This window comes from Xenopus laevis, chromosome 9_10L (assembly GCF_017654675.1).
Source record: "Xenopus laevis strain J_2021 chromosome 9_10L, Xenopus_laevis_v10.1, whole genome shotgun sequence".
Classification (NCBI taxonomy): domain Eukaryota; kingdom Metazoa; phylum Chordata; class Amphibia; order Anura; family Pipidae; genus Xenopus; species Xenopus laevis.
Genome location: NC_054387.1, coordinates 14,723,321 through 14,730,079, shown reverse-complemented (window position 1 = coordinate 14,730,079; position 6,759 = coordinate 14,723,321).

The following is a 6,759-nucleotide window of genomic DNA, read 5'->3' as shown; positions in this document are numbered from 1 at the left end:
CCAACCCTTCTTTCTTGGTTACTGTTAAGACACTGAAATTAGGGTCAGTAACTGTAAATCAGCAATGTTGAAATTCAGATCTGGTTCTGGTGTTTTATGTAAAGTTCTGTGACACTTCAGGTCAAGTGTTTCTGTTTTTTATACTTTAGTACATAAAGTATCTTAATATATTTCATTCAGTATGTCACTGTCACAAGTGTAAACAAATGGTGATAAATAAACCCTCTATTTGTCTCTCTTTTTCTCTCTCTACATTTTACATATTTTGCATATATTCAATGATGTTTTAATTCTACAGGTTGTGGAAATATTTTCTGTGAGATATAGGCTAGAGAAAGGTATGTATATAAAGTTTTAATCATATCGGTTTTAAAACACAATGCATGAGGAAATATTTATGTTTGTATTATTTATTCATTTATTTATGTTGTATTTTGGCAACTGCTACCTCAAATGTAATTTGCATGTCATGCTCAAAGACCCAATTTATGTCAACCCCTTTTCAATTGGTCTTCATTTTTTTTTTTTTTTTTATAGTTTTTGAATTATTTGCCTTTTTATTCTGACTCTTCCTAGCTTTCAAATGGGGGCACTGACCCCATCTAAAAACAAATGCTTTGTAAGGCTACAACTGTATTGTTGTTGCTACTTTTTATTACTCCTTTTTCTATCAGGTCTCTCCTATTCATATTCCAGTCTTTTATTTAAATCAGTGCATGGTTGCTATGGTAGACTGGACCCTAGCAACCGGGTTGCAGAAATTGCTAAAATGGAAAATTGCTGAATAAAAATCTAAATAACTCAAAAACCACAAATGATAAAAAATGAATATTAACTGCATATTGTATCATCATCTCTGTATCATACTAAAAGTTAATCTTAGGTGAACAACCCCTTGAAAAAACCAGATACCACCAAAGTAATTTTTACTTTTCGTGTTCTTTAATATACTTTATAAAAAGAAAAACCAGCCAAGTTAGCATTTTGTGCTGGAAAAGAATTTTCTTCATCCACTTATAATAGTCTAACCTATAAGGTCAAGGTCAGACATAGTGTTGGCTCCGCTGCTCTTTGACTAAGAGCATATGACTTTAACTTACATGATTTTAATAGCTAACCAATGATAAAGATTAGTGATAGGTGAATTTGTCCTCTTTTGATTCGCCGGAAAATTCGCCTGCGTAAATTTTGACACCCGCATTAAAGTCAATGGGTGTCCAAATAATTTTGACACACGACAGGTTTTATGGGTGTGACTATTCTAAAGTGCGTCCAAATTTTTTTTGACGCACCAAATTTTTGCCACGGTTTCGCAAATGTATTCGCCGGTGGCGAAACACGGAAAATCGCTGCGAATTCCACCTGCCATATTTATTCACCCATCACTAAAAAAGATTACAAGATTTTAACATTGCAGCCCCTTTTCAAGCAGATTAGAGAAGAGCCCTGATAAAGAGGGTTCAGACAGATAGCAAGGGTCATACAGAATGCTACAGAAATTAGTGAATTTTTTGTTTTTGAGGTGTTTTTTTCCCCTATAATCTTCCATGAGGTGCTGCTGTGGGATTCTTTTGGTTTTCATCTAGTATTTAGCATTGGAGAATAGCAGGTTATTTCCTGTCAGACTGGCTCTTTGGGTCCCTTGTGAGTTCACATTTCTACCCTTTACCCTAGACACCTGAGTAGGGTGTGATACCTTCGCTCAGAAATGCATTTTACTTTAAATAACACTCTACAAGTCTGCAGCTTTAGTTGATTCTAGATGTAGAGTAATGTAATCTTTTTATTGGGCTATATCCCTTAATCCAACCCATAGCCCATCAGTAGTTTGACACGCCCTTTACAAGAAGCCATCAGAGGCTGTGATTTGGTTATCATATGGGGTATGGTCATTTTTTATAGGATCAGTAATAGAATCCTCAGGAAAAAGCAAATATCCGTATCCAGAATCCCATGATCCAGAAAGCTCCAAAATAAAGGAGGGCCATCTCCTATAGTGTCCATTTTTTAAATTACTAATTTCTTTCTGTATAATAATAATAATAACATAATAAAACAGCTAAAACTTTGTGCTTAATGGTAACTAAGCTGCTTGATATATTGGTGGCAAAACAATCCGATTTGCTTTATTTAATATATATGGTATGCTGATCTAAATTACTGCTGGCCTGATACCAGCGGAACCCGCGGGTCGGTCAAGTTCGGGCCGATCTCACTTGCCCCTTAGCGGGTGGTGGTCTGGGTCGAGCTCCTCCTCCTGCTCTCCCTGCCCATCTGCTCCGGCTTCCAGCTTTATTGCCGCACACCTGCTCGCCACGCCCCTTTTGTGATGTCAGTGGGGGGTCGGCATGGGCGATGGGAGGGCGGGTGCAGATTGGCTGCGGTCGGTTGCTATTGTGGTGAACGTGGTGGTGTATGTGCAAAAGTGAAAAATCTTGACTTGGAGACTGAAAGTCAAAATTTTTTTTTTTGCATGTGCACAATGTAGAGCAGGGATCCCCATCCTTTTGAACCTGTGAGCAACATTCAGAAGTTAAAGGAGTTGTGGAGCAACGCTAGCATGAAAAATGTTCCTGGGGTGCCAAAGGGCTGTGATTGGCCATTTAGTAGTCCCTATTTGGATTGTCAACCTACATTGAGTCTCTGTTTGGCAGTGCACCTGGTTTTTATACAACCAAAACTTGCCTCCAAGCCAGGAATTCAAAAATAAGCTCCTGCTTTGAGGCCACTGGGAGCAACATCCAAGAGGTCGAAGAGCAACATCCAAGAGGTCGAAGAGCAACATGTTGCTCACGAGCTACTGGTTGGGGACCACTGATCTACATCATGACCAAGCATTTAGAAGCAAGATTGCTCTGAAGTGCTTCCTGCAATAGTACCCCTGGCTGGTGCATTTTCAGCAAACTGAAACATCTTCCTGGGGTCTCATGTATTAAAGGGATACTGTCATGGGAAAAAAATTTTTTTCAAACTGCATCAGTTAAAAGTGCTCCTCCAGCAGAATTCTGCACTGAAATCCATTTCTCAAAAGAGCAAACAGAGTTTTTTATATTCAATTTTGAAATCTGACATGGGGCTAGACATATTGTCAATTTCCCAGCTGCCCCAAGTCATGTGACTTGTGCTCTGACTTCAATCACTCTTTACTGCTGTACTCTTTACTGCTGTACTGCAAGTTGGAGTGATATCACCCCCTCCCTTTCCCCCCCCCCTAGCAGCCAAACAAAAGAACAATGGGAAGGTAACCAGATAGCAGCTCCCTAACACAAGATAACAGCTGCCTGGTAGATCTAAGAACAACACTCAATAGTAAAAGCCCATGTCTCACTGAGACATATTCAGTTACATTGAGAAGGAAAAACAGCAGCCTGCCAGAAAGCATTTCTCTCCTAAAGTGCAGGCACAAGTCACATGACCAGGGGCAGCTGGGAAATTGACAAAATGTCTAGCCCCATGTCAGATTTCAAAATTGAATATAAAAAAATCTGTTTGCTCTTTTGAGAAATGGATTTCAGTGCAGAATTCTGCTGGAGTAGCACTATTAACTGATGTGTTTTGAAAAATGACATGTTTCCCTTTAAGGAGGTCTGCCATTCCTTTTTAGAGTAACATTAGGACAGAGAAGCTGATGCCTAAAGCAATAGTCATGGTACAAGGGGTGGAGCAGTGGCAGCCTCAAAATCGGTTAGATTAAGATTTACAGGTTACTTTGTCTGTCTTGTATATTACTGGAGCCATTGCCATCACTGGAGTGGAAAAAGCATGACATTTTGGTATAATTAAGGAGCGACTGGAGCCAGGTCTGGAATTAGGGGTAGGCAGAAGAGTAATAATGGGCGAATCTGTCCTGTTTCGCTTTGCTGAAAAATTCCAAATCCATTATAGTCAATGGGTGTGTCAATAATTTTGAAGCTCAACAATTTTTTTCTGGGGAATTTTTGCCGAAGTTTTGCGAAAACATATGTGGGTTGCAAAATGTGAAAATTCGTGCAAATCCATGCCTGCCGAACAAATTTGCACATCACTGCAGAAGAGGAACAGTGAGGCGGAGTGCTAATCACATACCTCTTCTTTCACCTACCCCCACTCCAAGCTCTTGTTCCCTCACGTGCTGGAATTGCTTGCGTCTTTGTGCTCGTGGGGCGAGGTTGCCAGCAGAGTTGGCTATGGAGCTCAGCCCACTTGGCCCAGCAGTGGCTGGAGCGGATCAGGGGCATTGCCGTATACACGGGGTTATTTATTTATTTTTTTTACTTTTTGGTGGGGCCTACCCTCTAGGGAGGTAAGTGACCAGTGGGCTAATAATTGGGCCCTGCTATTTAGTATTACGAGTCCTTATGATTACTGATTGTGTCCCTGTCTGAAACTGCACACAATATGGGGCTTGATATCCACAATATCTAAAAGCCTCTTCAATAGGATGGTATTAGTATAAGTGGTGATGAGTGCATCTGCAGTTTTCCATATGTGCTCAACAAAAAGATCACAGATCAAAAGAATAGGCAGCACATACCTATTTGCTACAGATATGTATGGGTACACATCACCCAATGCCATTCCAGCTGTTGGATTTTGGTGTAGACAAAGAGGCTGATTTCTATATCAATTAAAAAGCCATTATTTTACATTACTTTTAGTATTATGTATGGAGTGATATTCTGAGATATTTGGGTTTCATTTGTTATTATTTGTGTTTTTGAGTTATTTAGCTTTTTATTCAACTGCTCTCCAGTTTGCTGTTTCAGCAATCTGGTTGCTAGGGTCCAAATTACCTTAGCGGCCCTGAATTGATTTGAATAAGAGACTGGAATATGAATTGGAAAGAGACCTGAATAGAAAGATGAGTAATAAAAAGTAGCAATAACAATACATGTGTAGCCTCACAGAGCATATGTTTTTAGATGGGGTCAGTGACCCCCTTTTGAAAGCAGGAGAATAAGGCAAAAAATTAAAAAACTATAAACAATAAATAATGAAGACTAGTTGAAAAGTTGCTTAGAATTGGTTGTACTAAAATGTAACTTAAAGGTGAGCCACCCTTTAAGGGCAGCAGCAAGCAATGAGTCTATCCACAGTATTTTTTTATTTTTTTTACTGAAAACAAAAATTTCAGTCATGGAGGGAGGTAGTACCTGTGTACAGGTCCAATGATAAAACATGAAAAACATTTTTTTCTGTATTTTATTATTGTATCTAGACATAGTGTCACACATATATGTTATTATATGTTATAAAGATATTATGTAGTATCCTGGAATCTATTATGTTACTTCAATGGACCCTAGTGATTTGCGGGTCAGCATGAAACCTGTGGGACCCGCGGGTTAACCATCATGTTGGCCGAAATTCCACGCAACTTTCCAGGGGTGCTGTTGCCATGAGGCGAGTTGAAAACCTATGCCCCACTTCTGCTTCAGTAGTCATTTTTTTTATAGATTCATGCCTGCTTGTCCTGGGCGCAGTCCTATAACTATCGAGGCTCACTGGGTTAAGGTAGGGTGCAGGTTATAGTCGGGTGCGGGGCACAACACTACTGGGCACACAGCAGATCCACTCTCTTCCATAGCTACGTGTATCTGCAGTATCTGCAGTAATAAGTACACCTTCCACCTGAGTGCAGGTACATGAAGCGGAGCAGCGATCTCGCCCAGAAAATGCAGAAGCAGGCATTTTTATCCCAATCTCTACTCCATGTACCTGTACCATGACGCAAGCAGTACTTGTCAGTGTAGATACACAGAGCTGCAGAAAAGAGTGAATCTGCCGAGAGCTGATTTTTGCTCTATTGTTTAAAAAGTTGGGCCAAGCCATGCAGCTTATAGAAATGCAAAACAAATACTACTTTCAATAACTTTTTACAGGCAGCTTTGAAATCAGTCAAAATGTTCAGTTACTGCAGAGTTGCTTAGAATTGCAAAGGCTTTTCCTATTTAAATAAACTGTATCATTATCTGTTCAGATAAGGGGTAATTGAGACACATTGTTCCAAGTTTGTATCTAGAACCCTTTCTATAAAGAAAGACCAACTCATTTTTATTTGGTAGAAATGTAGCAGAGACAGTCTTGTGAGTACCAGCAGGACTCGCTCAGGCATTTTTGGTTCGAAATGCATACGTTTTTTCACTCCTATTCAGGGGAATGGGAGGCAACATGGGCAATTTTATGTGTTACACCATTGGCTTATACACTGATGGAGGATTGCCCTGTGTAGGTCATTAAAATACACAGAAGAAAATATAACAATTCAGTGTTTATTTCTCCTTTAACATAGGTTATATTAATTCCTCTTATGGCATTTAGCTTCTCTGCCACAACCATGACTAGCAGTCCTATTTGGTAGAAAATAGTTCCCCACTTTCCAGGGTTCCTCCAGTACTGTCCACCTCCATCATGCCTTGGGCTGAGCTTACTGTCACAAGAGTGAGAGGCAAGAAAAGTGCATTACACTGTTGTTATCCCAGAAAAATATATATTTTGAGTGCTACTGTGCATGCTTTGAAGTGCCTTGCAGTGTCAGTCCATGGGTAATTATCTGTAATTAACTGTCCAAGGGGCCGGAGGATAGGCTTCAGTACTTCAAGGAACAGTAGCTATTATTGGGGAAATTGCTTTGAGGCAGGGGGATACAATTATGGAGAGAATATGGAAAATAGGCGGCATTGCATTCCACAGGTTTATCTGTTGTGAGGGGAGGATTCGATACAGTAGGACAAGATGGTGTCTGAGTAATGAGCTGTAACAGTGAAAAAATTTATATAA